The sequence below is a fragment of the Aegilops tauschii genome, unplaced genomic scaffold, assembly GCF_002575655.3.
Source record: "Aegilops tauschii subsp. strangulata cultivar AL8/78 unplaced genomic scaffold, Aet v6.0 ptg001154l_obj, whole genome shotgun sequence".
Classification (NCBI taxonomy): domain Eukaryota; kingdom Viridiplantae; phylum Streptophyta; class Magnoliopsida; order Poales; family Poaceae; genus Aegilops; species Aegilops tauschii.
Window position 1 is genome coordinate 1 of NW_027333359.1, and position 20,000 is coordinate 20,000.

Consider the following 20,000-nt stretch of genomic DNA (forward strand, 5'->3'; position numbering starts at 1 on the left):
TTCTTCAATGATTAATTGGAATTCCAATTAATTATTTTGGCTGACTGTTTTTTACATAAATAATAAGTAAAAAAGAAGTAGGAACTAGAATGAACAGTGCAGTAGCAATAAATGCGAGAATATTGACTTCCATAACCTCTTTATTTTTTATTTTCACAATAACTCGGGATGTAATCCCATGGAGAGGAAAAAAGGGGTATCTTGTAAATTCAAGGGTAGGGCTTGCATTCTGATAATACTGAATCAATTCAATATTATGAATATCGGATCTATCAAATCAATTCATGGATGAGAGTTATATTTCACGGATGAGAGTTATATAGTATAACATAGGAAGATCCTCTATCCACACTAAGACCAAAATGGGTTTTTTGATTGGATTAGGAATTCCCTCTTTTTTAATCCTTTTCTACTTTTTCTTTCTATATCTCTAACCCACGAGCTTTCTTAATCTTCTACTTTCTTAATCTTATACAATTTCCCTTCCTTTTTCTTATAGTTATACATACAATTATGTATGTATTATATGACCAACTTTCTATGGGTCACATAGACATCCAAATAAGCAGTAGAAGTGAGATGGGGAAAAGAGGTCTGAAATAAAAAGGGAATACGATTTATGTATGGATTCCGGTAAAATACCGGTACTCTATTCCATAAGAGTGGAATAGGAAATTAAGATGAGGATGGTATCATCATAAAGAAAGATAGAGTAATATAATATCCTAAATTCTACTAATCCACATATCGTATGTGTGTCTTTCTTTATCTTTATCGATCGGGAGTAGTGAAAAAAAATTCCTATATGCCTTCCCTCCCTCTTTAATGAGGGATGCAAAATAAAAAAGTGAAGTAAGGGTGCCCTGTGGGTATTTGATCTTGCTCCCTGCCCCTTTTTTTCATGGAAAAAGGAAATATCAATTTCTCCATTCATTGAACCCTAGTTCGGGACTGACGGGGCTCGAACCCGCAGCTTCCGCCTTGACAGGGCGGTGCTCTGACCAATTGAACTACAATCCCCGCGGGGTGTATGGCATACCCATTCTTAAATAGAACCATAAGAAGATTCGATTCGTCTTTCGTACTCTAAGAAATAGACGAATCATATACTACATACCCACATATTATATTATACGTGGGTATAGTGAGAGTGACATAACTAGTATGTCGTGATTTTTTATCACTAAAAATGGATAATAATCCAGCCTTCAATAAGAAAAACTCTTTTGTTTGTAAGAAAGGAATGAGAGAGATATGGATTAGAAAAAAAAAATTTCCCTTTTTTCTTTATCTTTTATTTCTATAGATCAGACATTTTATTTTATGGAAGAAAAACAAAAGGATTTAGTTCATACTCACGAAGCCCTAGATTTTTGGTTTGGGCCGAGCTGGATTTGAACCAGCGTAGACATTGTCAACGAATTTACAGTCCGTCCCCATTAACCACTCGGGCATCGACCCAGGAAGAATTTATTCTAGGGTTTTTGCTAATCTATGATTAACCTCCTTTCATAATACTCCCTACCCCCAGGGGAAGTCGAATCCCCGCTGCCTCCTTGAAAGAGAGATGTCCTGAACCACTAGACGATAGGGGCATCACTAGACGATAGGGCCATATACAACCGCTCGTGATTATACTATAATCATAGTATGAGCAGTTTTTTGGAATTGTCAATATACTCGAAAAGTATAAATAGATCCAAAGCAAAGAGTTTTTCCAACTTTTCTGTTATGTTTTCATCTAGGATTTTTTTTAGTTGATCGTTATAGATTAATTCTCCGTGCTTCATTTAGTGTTCAGACCAAAAATGCATCCATCCCGCACTAAGTCATAAAATTCTCTAAAAATATAGAGAAAGTTTCAAAAACAAAGAACAAAAGTGAATCAATTTAGTAGAAAAGTACTCTATCAGATTCGAACCAACGACTTACGTCTTAGCACGAGATTACTCTACCACTAATTTAAAAAGCCCTTTATCGGATTTGAACCGATGACTTATGCCTTACCATGGCATTACTCTACCACTGAGTTAAAAGGGCTTTTTATTTAATTCAAAAATTAGCCACTTGGATTTCCCATTATGGGTCTACTGCATAATGTACATATTATATATATAATATATAGAGATAGAGAGAGAGACATTATGTAGAGATTGTATATGTATATATCGATATCTTGAGAGCTCAAAATAAAATTAATAAAAAAAAAACATACCCTACATAACATATCCAACTCTTCTTGGTTCAGGGTTTTCCGTTTCCGAAAGACTAGTAAAATAGGCGGATTCTGGAACCCCAAGGATTCAACGGTATATGGATATGGAAAATATAAGATTTCCGATCCTAGCGGGAAAAGGCGGGGAACAGATACCCAATAGGATATAGGATCCTTGGGAGGAACTTTTGGTAATGGCCTTGATCCTCTATGCTATTTTTTATGTGTTCTTAGTTCTATTGAACTTTTTTCATTCTTTTAAACAAGAATCTAATAAACTAGAATTGAGTCAGTGGAAAAAAGGAGAGAGAGGAAAGTGTTAAATGGAGAGAGTCGACTAATCAGAGACTTTTAGGATCTTCTTTACATCAGGTAAATCTGTCGGCCCTGTCCGTTTTTTTCTTTAAGTTACGACTCTTTGCTGCTTACTTCTATCAAGCCATAGGGAAAGTCTATGATGAATTTGGAAAACTCATCTCACTCTTACTCTATGGCTCGGACTTAATGGGGGAAGAAAACATCTTCCATAATTCTTTTTTGTTCAATTCTGGACAAAAAAGAAAAGGAAAAAGGAATTTATAGGGACAGTGTTACCCCCTATATCCCCTAGTTTATATTGTAGGAATAATAAAACAATTTAGCAGTCTGACACACTTACGTCCTTGCAAAGTAAATAATTATTATTGTAGTCGTAACCGTAGAATAGGATCCTAATCAAAATAAATACATTTGGTTCAGGCGCTATTAGCATGGTAAGAAAAGATTTTTTTTTACAGACCAGAGGGGCTATCTAAATCCTAAAGTAAAGGCGAGCGATCGAAGTAGAAGTACCAACGGCTCAGTGTCATGAACCTTCTCCATCTGATTCAATAAGGGGGAATTAGCCTTCTTGTCAAATGGCTATCCTTGACAAAGGGTACCATTTATACCATAATCTACAATGTAGCGGGTATAGTTTAGTGGTAAAAGTGTGATTCGTTCTATATAATAACTGAATTTGAAATGATATACTTAAGGCATCCTTAAGTTTTTTATTTTTATATTCCGATGAAAACTTTAGTTCTTATAAAGGATTAAATCCTTTTCCTCTCAATAGCATATTGAGGAAGAATATACATTCTGGCGATTTGTATCCAAAGACTAATTTAAATTGCATCCAAAATAAAAATAGGATTATGAGTACAGAGTCGCGAAGCATAATTTTGCATTGGATTAAGTATTCCAATTTTGAAAATATGAGTAAAGGATCTATGGATGAAGATACAAAAAAGTTGATTTCCAATCGTAACTAAATCTTCTTAAAATAAGGAATAAGGAAGCCAAATAGCTAAAAAACGATAGTTTTGGTTTACTAGAACCATCCGCATATTGTTTAAGCTCGGTGGAAACCCAATTCTTTTCCTCAGGATCTCTTGAATGAAATTAGGGAACGAAGTAAGTAGATTAGATGGATTTAGATAGAATTTCTATCTCCTACTCTATAAGGATCATCTAGAAAGCGGAGAGCTTTGGTTCCATTCAAATAGAAAAGCTGACATAGATGTTAAGTGGTGAGAATATCCATAAAGGAGCCGAATGAAATCAAAATTTCATGTTCGGTTTTGAATTAGAGACGTTAAAAATAATCAACCAACGTCGACTATAACCCCTAGCCTTCCAAGCTAACGATGCGGGTTCGATTCCCGCTACCCGCTCCATTCTGTATAAAAGGAGTATTCTCTTTGTCTAGACATGTTAGAGGCTTGTATTCAAGCCTTTTTTGTCCACCAGTTTCTGGTACTCCAGAGCGGAGTAGAGCAGTTTGGTAGCTCACGAGGCTCATAACCTTGAGGTCACGGGTTCGATTCCCGTCTCCGCACTTAGCAGTCTGTATAAAAGGACTATTCTATTTCTCTAGATATGGTAGAGGGGCGTATCCAACCCTTTTTTATTCATTAGTTCCCGGCCCTAGAGGGCAAAATTGAGCAGTTTGCGAAGTCACTTGCCTTCAAAAAAGAAGGCGCAAGGCTTCTCCCTACCCTGCAGAAAATAAAAATGAAACGAAAGGGACAGTCTACCTCTCTCTTCCCTTTAAAAAAAGTTTGCCCGTTGTTTGTCTCAGTTAATACCCAATTTTTGGAGCTCTGTTGGCGAGTTCTATTTCTGCCTCCGGAGCGCCCTCTTTTTTTGAGTGGGATGCAAAGGAAGGGTAAGATAGTAAGGGATACGGCACTAGACTAACACCTAATTAATACTTAATTTAATATAAGTAGTTAAACAGTTAACTAGACTAAACTTTTTATCATAGTACTTTGATAAATTAAGCGGGCGAGCGGCGGGAATCGAACCCGTATCTTCTCCTTGGCAAGGAGATATTTTACCATTGAACTACGCTCGCTACGGTATATATTTTATAGCGTATATCCGCCTGGGTCGACCTTCTATGTCTGGGTCGACCGTTTCATTTCATTTTCTATTATATTAGAGTTTTCCTTTTTTTATTATCTGTGAATGAATATTCTAATGGGAATGGAATTTCATAATACTGAAAGAGAAGAGCTAGCAATTCGGAACGCAAATTGCGTTTTTAATACGTCTCACTATTCTAATTTTTTAGAAGAAATGGCCTTTATTATTTCTTTTTTATGGGGTTAATAAATATTAACCAAATTTAATTTAAGAAATGAGAGAATTCAGAATAGCTACGAGAAAGACTAGTCCAATCCATAACGATGTACCGGAAAATACAACATTTTTATTATTTGACCAACCATCAGGAGAAGCAAATACAAGGGGTACACTAATTACTAAGACTGAGGAAGTCGCAATTAATGCAAAAACAGCTAATTGGAAAGCAATAGTCATATTTCTAATCCTCCAAGCTACCATCAAATAAAGTTGACTACATATTTGATCCCTCACTTAAACCAAAATTGTAAAAAAATACAAGAAGTAGGAGGGGTTTAATCATGAATCCATTGATTCTTCTCTTTAATTCAAATTTATTACTTAAACCGCTTTTTTATTTGGATATGGGGGTGAGAAGAGATTATTTACTCTTTATTTCACAAGCGGGTATAGCGGATCCTGTATCCGTGTATACAGTATACAGAGATATATCGAAAAGGAACTTGTATCTGATATCTTTCTAGAGGCTAATAAATCTTTTTATTTTTTATATGGCTATGTTCTATTTGTAGGAGTAAAATAAGGATTAGGCTGTGGAGAGATGGCTGAGTGGTTGATAGCTCCGGTCTTGAAAACCGGTATAGTTCTAGGAACTATCGAGGGTTCGAATCCCTCTCTCTCCTTTTGCTTATTGAATACGTTTGTTTCTTTCATTTTTTTTTTTCTGTCCCTTATCTTTCTTTCATAAAAAGGAATGAATGGCTCGGCTAGATGGAATAACCGAGCCAGAACAGAAAAAAAGTAGAACAGGTATAAATAAGAAAATCTTAGTTAAGAGGGTTCATGTAAAGAACAGGTTCCAAATCACGATCGATTCCCTTTTCAAAACCTGCTGCAGCAGCTCGGGCTCTTCCTGCATGCCATAAATGGCCCACAAAAAAGAAGAATCCTAGAACAAAATGAGAAGTTGATAACCAACTTCTAGGAGAGACATAATTAACTGCATTGATCTCGGTAGCTACGCCACCCACGGAATTTAAAGAGCCTAAAGGAGCGTGGGTCATATATTCTGCTGAGCGTCGTTCTTGCCAAGGTTGTATGTCTTTTTTCAACCTACTCAAGTCCAAACCGTTGGGGCCCCTTAGAGGTTCTAACCATGGAGCACGAAGGTCCCAAAAACGCATAGTTTCCCCTCCAAAGATAACCTCCCCAGTTGGGGAACGCATTAGATATTTACCTAAACCTGTGGGTCCTTGAGCGGATCCCACATTAGCTCCAAGACGCTGGTCTCTAACTAGAAAAGTAAATGCTTGAGCTTGAGAAGCTTCTGGCCCGGTGGGTCCATAAAACTCACTCGGATAAGCTGTATTATTGAACCATACAAAACAACAAGCGATAAAACCAAAGACAGATAAAGCAGCTAAACTATAAGACAAGTAAGCTTCTCCAGACCATACAAATGCACGGCGAGCCCATGCGAAGGGTTTGGTTAAAATATGCCAAATTCCGCCAAATACACAAATAAAACCCAACCATACATGCCCACCAATTATATCTTCTAAATCATCTACACTAACAATCCACCCTTCTCCACCAAAAGGAGATTTTAGTAAATAACCAAATATAACACTGGGGCTAAGGGTCAAATTGGTAATTTTTCTTACATCTCCCCCCCCAGGGGCCCAGGTATCATATACACCGCCAAAATAAAGAGCCTTGAGTACTAGAAGAAAAGCACCTAGACCTAACAAAATTAAGTGAATACCCAAAATTGTAGTCATTTTATTTCTATCTTTCCAGACATAACCAAAGAATGGAAAAGATTCCTCAAGAGTCTCGGGTCCCAGAAGCGCGTGATAAATGCCACCGAAGCCTAAGACTGCGGAGGAAATTAGGTGAAGTACGCCAGATACAAAGTACGGAAAAGTATCTAGAACTTCCCCCCCTGGCCCTACTCCCCAACCTAGAGTAGCTAAGTGTGGAAGTAAAATCAACCCTTGTTCATACATGGGCTTTTCTGGTACGAAATGGGCCACTTCAAATAGGTTCATTGCTCCGGCCCAGAATACGATTAATCCGGCATGGGCTACATGAGCTCCAAGCAGTTTACCGGACAAATTGATAAGTCTGGCATTCCCAGCCCACCAAGCAAAGCCGGTGGTTTCTTGGTCACGACCAGCTAAAACGAAAGTTCCATTAAAGAGCGTTTCCACGTGGTAGAACCTCCTCAGGGAATATAAGATTTTCATGAGGCTGATCCTGAGCTGCCATCCACGCACGAATACCCTCGTTTAAAAGAATATTTTTGGTGTAGAAAGTCTCAAATTCAGGATCTTCCGCTGCACGGATTTCCTGGGAAACAAAGTCATAGGCACGTAAGTTCAGAGCCAAGCCAACTACGCCAATAGCACTCATCCATAAACCGGTGACGGGTACAAATAGCATAAAGAAATGTAACCAACGTTTATTGGAAAAAGCAACACCAAAGATTTGGGACCAAAAGCGGTTAGCAGTGACCATGGAATAAGTTTCTTCAGCTTGAGTTGGGTTAAAAGCACGGAAGGTATTTGCACCATCACCGTCCTCAAATAGAGTGTTTTCTACGGTCGCTCCATGAATAGCGCATAGCAGAGCCGCACCTAATACTCCGGCAACTCCCATCATATGAAATGGGTTCAACGTCCAATTATGAAATCCTTGGAAGAAAAGGATGAATCGAAATATCGCTGCTACGCCAAAACTCGGCGCAAAGAACCAACCAGATTGCCCCAGTGGATAAATAAGGAATACAGAAACAAAAACAGCAATTGGACCAGAGAATGAGATTGCATTATAAGGCCGCAATTGAACAGACCGAGCAAGTTCAAATTGGCGTAACATGAAACCTATTAGTGCAAAAGCCCCGTGGAGAGCTACAAAAGTCCATAGACCGCCTAATTGACACCAACGAGTAAAATCTCCTTGTGCTTCGGGCCCCCATAGTAGCAACAAAGAGTGTGCTAAACTATTGGCAGGGGTAGAAACTGCTGCGGTTAAGAAATTACAACCTTCCAAATAGGAACTAGCCAATCCATGGGTATACCAAGAAGTTACAAAAGTTGTCCCTGTAAACCAACCCCCTAAAGCGAAATAAGCACAAGGAAAGAGCAATAGGCCAGACCATCCTACAAAAACGAAACGGTCCCTTCGTAACCAGTCATCCATAGTATCAAATAGATCATTTTCTTCTTTAGGAATTCTACCAAGGGCTATAGTCATAGTGATCCTCCTATTCAATTACTTCAACCATTTCCGAGCACCTCATATCACTTTCCAAGGCATATGATAGTTTTATTATCTGTGGACGATTTCTTTGTCGTTCAATGCCCTTTTTCAATGGTCTCGAAGAGAGAAATTTCCCATTTTTATCTATGGAGTCACAGTCACAACCGAGGTCGTGGTAAATCCATGAATTTGATTCGATTTGTTTTTCTTATACTATTTGTTTTTCTTATACTATAGAAATAGAAATAAATTGTTTTTCTTATACTATAGAAAGAAATAAACCTTTGAATTCAGCATTATTCCAAGACTCCTATTTCAAAGTCTATCTTTTAAGGGAAAAATGAAAATAAAAGTAACCCTTCTTTTCCCATTCCCTCTCTATTGCATGGGTGGAAGAACTAAAATAGAGGATTCTGAAAAAAAAAATGGACCTTCGAAATCCAATTTTATGTGTAGCGCAAAGGAGTTGCGATTTCTTCTTATTCCTATAGAACATCTAGTAACAAGAATATGAAATCGTAAATAGCGAAAAATTCTTGTCTTGCGCGGTCTAAGTCTAAGGAAATAAAAAAAATTCGCTTATACAATTTCATCTACATCGAATTTATATATCAGAATAGCGGATAGAGGCATCATTAAAGGAGTCAGGTCTACTTACTTTATGCTTCTTTCCAATTTTATGGTGGATTTGATAAGAACCCTTTTTGCTTTCTTGATAAATAATCGACAAAAAAAGCGTTTTTTTTTATATAACCTGCTTGTTTTATTATAATTATAACAAGTCCTATATGGAAATGCCCGCTAAAGAGAAAATCTATTTGATTGTCTCTCGGCCAATATCGATTTTTAGAAAGAAAAAACAAGAATTTTCTTCTTTTTTTATTAACATTAAGAAAAAAGAATATAATTAAAATGGAATTGGCAATATAATTTTTATAGACTTTTGAAAGAAAAAAAGGGGGTTTTTTGCAACCGTTATTTCTTATTTCTTGCCTATATCATATCACGGAAACCTTTCGCTTTGGAACGTGGAGAGATGGCTGAGTGGACTAAAGCGGCGGATTGCTAATCCGTTGTACAATTTTTTTGTACCGAGGGTTCGAATCCCTCTCTTTCCGCTCCCTTGGATCATTTGGGACTTTCGAATTGGAAAGAATTCTGACCCCCGGATTTTCTCATAGATAAATGTACGAAACAAATCCAATAAGAAAAAAAAAAAACTGAATTTTTACTCCTCGCGTCCAGGATTCCGTCCTGGGTCATTAGATAAGAATCCAAAGATAAAGAGTGAAACAAAGAATATCACTACTGTATAAACAAAAAGTTTGAGAGTAAGCATTACATAATCTCCAAGATTTTTTTTTAAGGAATAGATTACCAGTTTTTCCTTACCACACGGATCCACTAGGATGGTTTTTTTTTTATACCTAAAAATGCAAAAAAGAATTCTTGAAAAAAATTGCAAGAATTCTTTTATAATAAGCACTCTTATCAATAGCAAAAATAGGGTTAGGTGGTTAGGTATTGTGTAGGTACCTTTAGGTACCTGCTCAACCTAGGTGCAGGGGAGTAGAAAGGCTGATCCAAATTTATTGCTGTAGCTACCCATTCAATGTAGAAGAATTTAAATTTTAGAATCGAAGGTTCATAATATAAAAATATAAAACTTCTCGGCTTTTACCCATTTTTAAATTTTTTTGGAATGAACACATCATTCAATTTGGCATACAGAGTACTAAAGATTTCATCGAAAACTTACAGCAGCTTGCCAAACAAAGGCTAATAGAAAAAAGAATAGAGGTATAACAGGCATAATATCCACGATTGGATTGAAAATAGCATAAGCTTCGGGTAATTTGGCAAAGAAAAAACTAGTAGGATAAAGAACAGAATTAAAACAGATACAGGTTAAACTAAGTATATTAGGCATAACAAGCATTTCATTCTTGTAGAGTAAATAATTGGATTTTTCTTGAGTTATTTTTTTAAGGGAAAGAAGGAAAAGGCAGATTCAAAATCTTTTTTCTTCGGACTTTCCCAAACACAAAATACCTCCTTGTATTTGCACTCTCAAATGAGAGTGGAATAAATTCGACTTTCATATAATATCTTAATAGAATTCCATGTAATGATCAATGCATTTTTTTGATTCTATATTATCCGCATGTGTAGAATACTAGCAAGAGAATATCCCTCCTTTTTTATGTAATTGAAATGGTATTGACGAATAACAAATAAACATACTAGTGTTTATTAGTGTCGCATAAAACCCGAAATGGGGCGTGGCCAAGTGGTAAGGCAGCGGGTTTTGGTCCCGTTACTCGGAGGTTCGAATCCTTCCGTCCCAGATTGTTTCTGATGAAACAAACGGTGAAATCATATAGTATTCCGTACGAGACAAAAGTTTATTAAAGAGAATAATGATATCTTATTCTTTCTCAGAAAACATAATAAAGTCTTAAGTCCAGTCAAATTGACTATCTTTATTTTCATGAAAAAATGGGATCTATCAAGCACATTCAGGATATGCCTCTACTATAAAATAAAATCACTTAGTCATATTTTTTTCTTCCTTTTGGTATTCGAGTTGAAGAAGTACGAGAATTCTATAACTACCAAAAACTTTCAATCTTTTCATTGGAATAGTTTATTTAGTTATTATAGTTAATTGTTTTTGGTACTGAAAAAATATATTACTACTAGAATTCTAATTCTAGTAATTAAATTAATTAAACTTTTTTGGAGGTTGATAGTTTATTTATTGAGGAAGAGTCAATCCTTCTTTTCTCACTTCAAGATTGATCATCTCGAGCCATCCGTTGAGGGTGGAAATTTAAGAATAAATAAGTTTTAAGCAAACTTGTTTAGTCGTCTTTTTCAAACTATGTTTCATTCATATGATAGAATTTTAATATGGGTTTAAATAAATTGGATCTTGGCGGAGGCTTCCCGGATAAATACTTACTTTCTTTTATCCATATTGCTCCATAGATAGCAAGTTTTAATTAGTATAAAAAAACTAAACCAATGACTATTCATGATTCCATCCATATTGGATCAATTCTCTATACCACTTTGCAATGAAAAGAGGAATGTTTGTTATGGTAAAACTTCGTTTAAAACGATGTGGTAGAAAGCAACGTGCGACTTGAAGGACATGATCGATTGTGGATTTTTCTATCCATCATTTTCCATAGTAATGAAAATGCTCTTGGCTCGACATAGCCTGTTCTATTCGTTCCGAACCAAATTTGCGCTGGGTTTAAGTAACATAGTACACGATGGAGCTCGAGAGGACAGAATTTTTTTTATCAAGGGAAAGAATCTAGGGTTAGTGAAAACTAATAAATTAGGCCAACTTTGTCAGTCTATCCTTAATATAGAAATAAATCGAAAGGTTAAAATAAGAATAAAGTCCAATAAAAGTATATCAGAATCAATCCCTCTTATTAGATTTCTATAGAAGAGATAAATGCTTTATCGAAGGAAATAAGAAAAAAGGGTATGTTGCTACTCTTTTGAAAGAAAAAAATAGGAATTCCCGAAGTAATGTCTAAACCCAAGGATTTCACAAATCAAAGATAAAGGATTCCAGAACAAGTAAACACAATTTTCAATTGTCTCAACAACAGAGTTGGATCAGAATAAGGAATAAAAGTCAATTCGTTCGAAATGAGACAAAGAAAAGAGTTTAAAGACGACTCAAAAATTTTGGAAGGATTTTGCCTTCGAAGTTTGTCAGGCAAAATTAGCCCACTTGAGTCATGAGTATAAATGAAATTTGTTTTTTCTGTAAGGAAATTAATGCACGTCATAGTCTAATTTCTATTATTATCGACAGAAATTCGAATCATTTTCTCGAGCCGTATGAGGAGAAAACCTCCTATACGTTTCTAGGGGGGGGCGTTGTTTATCTACATCTATCCCAATAAGCTGTCTATCGAATCGTTGCAATTGATGTTCGATCTCGAAGAGAAGGAAGAGATCTTCAAAAAGTAGGTTTTTATGATCCGATAAAGAATCAAACTTGTTTAAATGTTCCAGCTATTCTCTATTTCCTTGAAAAGGGTGCTCAACCAACAAGAACTGTTTATGATATTTTAAGGAAGGCGGAATTCTTTAAAGAAAAAGAAAGAACTTTGAGTTAATTGAAGAACTAAATGAATCAAAAAGTAGGATAGGAGAAGATTATTAGTATTCCTAGTTGTCTAATTATTTAGACACAATTTACCTCTTTTTTAATCCTATTTGGATTTATATTATATCGTGCCAATTCAACATAAGCCCCTATTTTATTTACTTTTTCTATCTAATTTGTTTTCTTACCATTGTATTTCCATTGACAAAGGTCTATTGAACAAATAGAATTTGTAGATAGATGGGTCTCTTTATCCTCACTCCATATTCAATTTTTCCGCCTACACTTCGCTCAAATGATAAGGGTGTTCCTCTTGCATGTATTCTCATACAATATAATATATATTTTTTTTTAATAAAAATCGCTAAAAATAAGGAGAATTTGGCCATCGTGATTAGGGTCGCTCTTTTTTTAACTTTACTTTAGTGGAATTTAACCGGACCTGTTCGTTTTGGCATTTGAGTGTTTTTCATGGTCGATAAAAAAATCTTTTGATGTCTTGCTAGTTCAATGTTTTGACAGAAGCGCGCGGTGTAATTCCATTGATTTTTGGATTTCGATCGTATCTAAGATCCTTTTTTTATCTGGGTTGCTAACTCAATGGTAGAGTACTCGGCTTTTAAGTGCGACTATGATCTTTTACACATTTGGATGAAACAACAAATTCGTCCAGACTCTTGGTAGAGTCTAGAAGACCACGACTGATCCTCAAAGGTAATGAATGGAAAAAATAGCATGTCGTAATAAAATCAATCTTTTTTGAATGGAATCCAAAATTACGATTTTCTGGGTCTAATGAATAAATGGATAGAGCCTGGCTCCAATTCTGGTAAAATAAAAAGCAACGAGCTGAACTTCCTAATTGGAATGATTCCCCGCTCTAATTAGACGTTAAAAATAGATTAGTGCCGGATGCGGGGAAAGGTTGGGTTTTCCTATGAGTGGACCCTTTATTTTTTCTTTTTTTTTTAGAAATCCTAATTATTCTTGATTATGGATTGAATAAGGGATGTTATGGATTGAATGTGTAAAAGAAGCAGTATATTGATAAAGAGGCTGTATTCCAAAGTCAAAAGAGCGATTGGCCTGCAAAAATAAAAAACTTGTTCTGTTCTTTTTTTTTAATTAGAACAAACATAAACTAATTGGGTAGAAAAGGAGCAGAAAAAGATCTGTGGATTAGACTCCCTTTCTTTCCAGGGTTTGTATTAAAAATGCAACACCCTGTTCTGACCATATTGCACTATGTATCATCATTCGATAAACCGAGAAATGCTTCTTCTCTCTGATTCAAGTAGAAATACAAATGGAAAAATTCGAAGGGTATTCAGAAAAACATAAATCTCGTCAACAATACTTTGTCTACCCACTTCTCTTTCAGGAATATATTTATGCATTTGCCCACCATTATGGATTAAATGGTTCTGAACCTGTGGAAATAGTTGTTAGTTGTAATAACAAGAAATTTAGTTCACTACTTGTGAAACGTTTAATTATTCGAATGTATCAGCAGAATTTTTTGGATAACTCGGTTAATCATCCTAACCAAGATCGATTATTGGATTACAAAAATTATTTTTATTCTGAGTTTTATTCTCAGATTCTATCTGAAGGGTTTGCGATCGTTGTGGAAATCCCATTCTCGCTACGGGAATTATTTTGTCCGAAAGAAAAAGAAATACCAAAGTTTCAGAATTTACGCTCTATTCATTCAATATTTCCCTTTTTAGAAGACAAATTTTTGCATTTGGATTATCTATCACATATAGAAATACCCTATCCTATCCATTTGGAAATCCTGGTTCAACTCCTTCAATACCGTATCCAAGATGTTCCATCTTTGCATTTATTGCGATTCTTTCTCAACTATTATTCGAATTGGAATAGTTTTATTACTTCAATGAAATCCATTTTTTATTTTCAAAAAGAAAATAAAAGACTGTTTCGATTCCTATATAACTCTTATGTATCAGAATATGAATTTTTTTTGTTGTTTCTTCGTAAACAATCTTCTTGCTTACCATTAGCATCTTCTGGAACTTTTCTGGAACGAATCCACTTTTCTAGGAAGATGGAACATTTTGGGATAATGTACCCTGGTTTTTCTCGGAAAACCCTATGGTTCTTTATGGATCCTCTTATGCATTATGTTCGATATCAAGGAAAGGCAATTCTTGCATCAAAAGGCACTTTTTTTTTGAAGAAGAAATGGAAATGCTACCTTATCAATTTCTGGCAATATTATTTCTGTTTTTGGACTCAGCCGCGAAGAATCCATATAAACCAATTAGCAAACTCTTGCTTCGATTTTATGGGGTACCTTTCAAGTGTACCAAAAAGTTCTTTGTTAGTAAGGAATCAAATGCTGGAGAAGTCATTTCTAATAGATACTCGAATGAAAAAATTCGATACCATAGTCCCCGCTACTCTCCTCATAGGATACTTATCAAAAGCTCAATTTTGTACTGGATCGGGGCATCCTATTAGTAAACCCATTTGGACAGATTTATCAGATTGGGATATTCTTGATCGATTTGGTCGGATATGTAGAAATCTTTTTCATTATCATAGTGGATCTTCGAAAAAACGGACTTTGTATCGACTAAAGTATATACTTCGACTTTCATGCGCTAGAACTTTAGCTCGGAAACATAAAAGCACGGTACGAACTTTTATGCAACGATTGGGTTCGGCATTTTTAGAAGAATTTTTTATGGAAGAAGAGCAAGTTTTTTCTTTGATGTTCACCAAAACAACTCTTTTTTCTTTCTGTGGATCACACACTGAGCGTATTTGGTATTTGGATATTATACGTATCAATGACCTGGTCAACCCTCTTAATTAATCATTAGACGAAATTAAGAAACAGGAAAGGGTTGATAAATGATCAAGAAAAAACTTTTCTATTTTTCATTCTGAAATGTTCTTTTTATTATAATAAAGAGTAGGTGAATCAAGTTACTAATTAAAAAAATTAGTAGAACTTCCTCTTTGGAATAGAAATTGGCTATTTCTACATAGGGAAAGTCGTGTGCAATGAAAAATGCAAGCACGATTTGGGGAGGGATTTTTCTCTATTGTAACAAGGAAGAATTATCTACTCCATCCGACTAGTTCCGGGTTCGAGTCCCGGGCAACCCATATAGAAAAGACTCATCAAAGTTAAAAACTTTGACTCACTTCATTTACAAATACAAAATTATTGGTTTGGTTAATTTAGTTATATGGATAGCTAATCTTTGGGCTGACTTGGTTGACATTGGTATATAGTCTATGTTATACTGTTAAATAACAAGCCTTCTATTATCTATATTCTAGTTAATACGTGTGCTTGGGAGTCCTTGCAATTTGAATAAACCAAGATCTTACCATGACTGCAATTTTAGAGAGACGCGAAAGTACAAGCCTGTGGGGTCGCTTCTGCAACTGGATAACTAGCACTGAAAATCGTCTTTACATCGGATGGTTCGGTGTTTTGATGATCCCTACCTTATTGACCGCAACTTCTGTATTTATTATCGCCTTCATCGCTGCCCCTCCAGTAGATATTGATGGTATTCGTGAGCCTGTTTCTGGTTCTTTACTTTATGGAAACAATATTATCTCTGGTGCTATTATCCCTACTTCTGCGGCGATCGGATTGCACTTTTACCCAATTTGGGAAGCTGCATCTGTTGATGAGTGGTTATACAATGGTGGTCCTTATGAGCTAATTGTTCTACACTTCTTACTTGGTGTAGCTTGTTATATGGGTCGTGAGTGGGAACTTAGTTTCCGTCTGGGTATGCGTCCTTGGATTGCTGTTGCATATTCAGCTCCTGTTGCAGCTGCTACTGCTGTTTTCTTGATTTACCCTATTGGTCAAGGAAGCTTTTCTGATGGTATGCCTTTAGGAATCTCTGGTACTTTCAACTTTATGATTGTATTCCAGGCAGAGCACAACATCCTTATGCATCCATTCCACATGTTAGGTGTAGCTGGTGTATTCGGCGGTTCCCTATTCAGTGCTATGCATGGTTCCTTGGTAACCTCTAGTTTGATCAGGGAAACTACTGAAAATGAATCTGCTAATGAGGGTTACAAATTTGGTCAAGAGGAAGAAACTTATAATATTGTGGCTGCTCATGGTTATTTTGGCCGATTAATCTTCCAATATGCTAGTTTCAACAACTCTCGTTCTTTACACTTCTTCTTGGCTGCTTGGCCTGTAGTAGGAATCTGGTTCACTGCTTTAGGTATTAGTACTATGGCTTTCAACCTAAATGGTTTCAATTTCAACCAATCTGTAGTTGATAGTCAAGGTCGCGTTATTAATACTTGGGCTGATATCATCAACCGTGCTAACCTTGGTATGGAAGTAATGCACGAACGTAATGCTCACAACTTCCCTCTAGACTTAGCTGCTGTTGAAGTTCCATCTATTAATGGATAAGGTTTTTCTGCTAACATATAAGAATTTTTGAAGAAAGAAAAGACAGAAATACCCAATATCTTGTTCTAGCAAGATATTGGGTATTTCTGTCTTTATTTTGAATCTTTTTTTTCTTCTTAATCTTTCTATTCAGAATTCAGTTAACGACGAGATTTAGTATCCTTTCTTGCATTTTCATAACTCGTGAAATGCCGAGTAGGCACGAATTCCCCCAATTTGCGACCTACCATAGGATTTGTTATGTAAATAGGTATATGTTCCTTTCCATTATGAATCGCGATTGTATGGCCAACCATTGTGGGTAGAATGCTAGATGCCCGGGACCACGTTACTATTGTTTCTTTCTCCTCCTTCATATTGACCTTTTCTATCTTTGCCAATAAATGATGAGCTACAAAAGGATTCGTTTTTTTTCGTGTCACAGCTGATTACTCCTTTTTTCCTTTTTAAAGAGTGGCATTCTATGTCCAATATCTCGATCGAAGTACGGAGGTCAGAATAAATAGAATAATGATCAATGGAAAAAAGCAAAAAATCCTTTAGCTGGATAAGGGGCGGATGTAGCCAAGTGGATCAAGGCAGTGGATTGTGAATCCACCATGCGCGGGTTCAATTCCCGTCGTTCGCCCATCGCATTATTGCAAATTCCAAAAATGCAATTTTCCATATTCCTAGTTACGTATTTACTTACGGCGACGAAGAATAAAACTATCGCTATATTTTTTCCTTTTCCTAGTTCTTCTTCCAAGCGCAGGATAACCCCAAGGGGTTGTGGGTTTTTTTCTACCAATGGGAGCTTTCCCTTCACCGCCCCCATGGGGGTGGTCCACAGGGTTCATAACTACCCCTCTTACTACGGGGCGTTTACCTAGCCAACACTTAGATCCGGCTCTACCCAAACTTTTTTGGTTCACCCCAACATTACCCACTTGTCCGACTGTTGCTAAGCAGTTTTGGGATACTAAACGGACCTCCCCAGATGGTAATCTTAAAGTGGCCGATTTACCCTCTTTTGCAATGAGTTTCGCTACAGCACCTGCTGCTCTAGCTAATTGCCCACCCCTTCCACGTGTGATTTCTATGTTATGCATGGCCGTGCCTAAGGGCATATCGGTTGAAGTAGATTCTTCTTTTCTCTCAAAAAACCCCTTCCCAAACTGTACAAGCTTCTTCCAAAGCATACGGCTTTCTAGATGTATATGACGATCTCTAGACAGATGGATCTTATATGAATCATATGATGAAGTACCACATGAGTGGATATATAGGAAAGGAATCCAAATCTGCCGAATCGCTCATGTTATGATCTTCTACATCCTAGGTCTCTGCGTTCCGTCATCTGGCTTATGTTCTTCATGTAGCATTCAGATCGAATGACTCTATGAAATTACGTCGATACTTCCACATATTATGGGTAACGTAGGAGACATCCCTATTTTCCCCCGGGGGTCTTAATTACCACTGCTTAGCTTTCAATTTGCCTCTGACCATCAAATTAAATGTGAATAACCCGTCCTCCTCTCTTTGAAACAAGGGGCGCTTCCGGTTCTGTGCGTGCTTCAAACAATTTTGTCTTCTCCATATTACCATATCTCTAGAGCCAATAATTTTCTATGAGGAACTACTGAACTCAATCACTTGCTGCCGTTACTCAACAGTTTTCTGTTGAGGTCTATCCCGTAGAGGTAGTCAAATTGGATCAGTGATCGATTTCTAGGTTTCGTCGTAAACCTAATTGGTTACTTCCAATTACGTAAATCAATAGTTCAAACCGCACTCAAAGGTAGGGCATTTCCCATTGATATAGGAACTTTTGTACCAGAAACAATAGTATCTCCAATTATAGCCCCTCTGGGATGTAAAATATATCTCTTCTCACCATCCCCATAGTGTATGAGACAAATGTATGCATTTCGATTAGGGTCGTATTCTATGGTTACGATTCTACCAGATATGTCTTTTTGATTCCGTCGAAAATCTATTTTACGGTATAGGCGCTTATGACCTCCCCCTCTATGCCTTGCGGTAATGATTCCTCTGGAATTACGACCTTTACCACAACGGTGCCGTCCATGGATCAAATTATTTCGTGGATTGGATTTCACTTGCCTGTCTACGGTTCCCTTGCGTGTGCTCGGGATAGGTGTTTTGTATAAATGTTTCGCCGTATTATTAAGTATTCTCCTTTAGTTTTTTTCTCTATCTAGAAGTGGAATAGAATAACCCGGTTGAAGGGTAATGATCATACGTCTGTAATGCATTGTATGGCCCAGAATAGGTCCTATTCTTCTACCTTTTCCAGGTAGTCGATGGCTATTCACAGCTACCACCTTAACACCAAAGAAGAGTTCGACCCAATGCTTTATTTCTGTCTTAGTGAATCCCGATTCGACATTAAAAGTATATTGATTCTTTCCCAATAAACGAAGACTTTTTTCTGTAAATACTGCGTATTTGATTCCATCCATAAATCGACTTTCCCTCCTATGCTCTGAGTTCCAGTATCGATAAGAATTCGAGTTCTTATTGTTCTTATGTTATGGTATGAATATACCATACCAATTCGTTATGTATGGATGATGGATGAGATTCCATGGATAGAGAGCCAGTTCCAATAGACTTATGGAATGTTCCCGTTCGTGTGCATCCAGCAGGAATTGAACCCGCAAATTTACCAATTATGAGTTGGGCGCTTTAACCATTCAGCCATGGATGCTTAACAGGGATCATCGTACATCGTAAATAACCAATTTTCATATAGAAAGACATATCATAGAAAAATGAAATCGAAAATATTCCGAGATGGCAAATATTCGGAGATGACTATGAAAACACCTCTCTGGATCCTCGAATTGAAAGAGAGATTGAGAGGGATCAAGAATCCTAATTCTCGCTATTTGGAATGGATCCAATTCTATTGAGTCTGACTCATAGTGATCATTTCTCTTTAGCAAAGAATGACCTTGGTTATCAAAGGATTGAACAACCGGGATCCATTTACTTATGATACCTAGTTGGCATTGATAACAAGGATCTAATGAATTATGAGTTTAATAGATCCTCTTTAGCAGAAAGACGTATATTCCTTGCTCATTATCAGACAATCACTTATTCCCAAACCTCGTGTGGGACTAATCGTTTTCATTTACCATCTCATGGAAAACCCTTTTCGTTCCGCTTAGCCCTATCGGGTATTTTAGTGATAGGTTCTGTAGGAACTGGACGATCCTATTTGGTCAAATACCTAACGAAAAATTACGATTTTCCTTTCATTAAGGTACGAGGGCTTCTTATTCCACAAGAACGAAAGCACCTTTTCATTCTTTCATATACTAGGGGTTTTT

The 20,000-nt window shown here is 36.5% G+C and overlaps 7 non-coding genes across 7 annotated transcripts; 3 read left to right on the forward strand and 4 right to left on the reverse strand.

The window, feature by feature from the left end:
* Positions 1-946: 946 nt before the first annotated feature.
* Positions 947-1,020, reverse strand: TRNAD-GUC (transfer RNA aspartic acid (anticodon GUC)). The gene has a single exon. It is a non-coding gene; the product is annotated as a tRNA-Asp (tRNA).
* A 359-nt stretch (positions 1,021-1,379) lies between these two features.
* TRNAY-GUA (transfer RNA tyrosine (anticodon GUA)) lies at positions 1,380-1,461 on the reverse strand. Its single transcript has one exon. It is a non-coding gene; the product is annotated as a tRNA-Tyr (tRNA).
* Positions 1,462-1,968: 507 nt separating this feature from the next.
* On the reverse strand, positions 1,969-2,040 carry TRNAT-GGU (transfer RNA threonine (anticodon GGU)). Its single transcript has one exon. It is a non-coding gene; the product is annotated as a tRNA-Thr (tRNA).
* Positions 2,041-4,000: 1,960 nt separating this feature from the next.
* TRNAM-CAU (transfer RNA methionine (anticodon CAU)) lies at positions 4,001-4,074 on the forward strand. Its single transcript has one exon. It is a non-coding gene; the product is annotated as a tRNA-Met (tRNA).
* Positions 4,075-4,521: 447 nt separating this feature from the next.
* TRNAG-GCC (transfer RNA glycine (anticodon GCC)) lies at positions 4,522-4,592 on the reverse strand. The gene has a single exon. It is a non-coding gene; the product is annotated as a tRNA-Gly (tRNA).
* An 825-nt stretch (positions 4,593-5,417) lies between these two features.
* Positions 5,418-5,505, forward strand: TRNAS-UGA (transfer RNA serine (anticodon UGA)). The gene has a single exon. It is a non-coding gene; the product is annotated as a tRNA-Ser (tRNA).
* A 3,611-nt stretch (positions 5,506-9,116) lies between these two features.
* Positions 9,117-9,204, forward strand: TRNAS-GCU (transfer RNA serine (anticodon GCU)). The gene has a single exon. It is a non-coding gene; the product is annotated as a tRNA-Ser (tRNA).
* Positions 9,205-20,000: the final 10,796 nt, after the last annotated feature.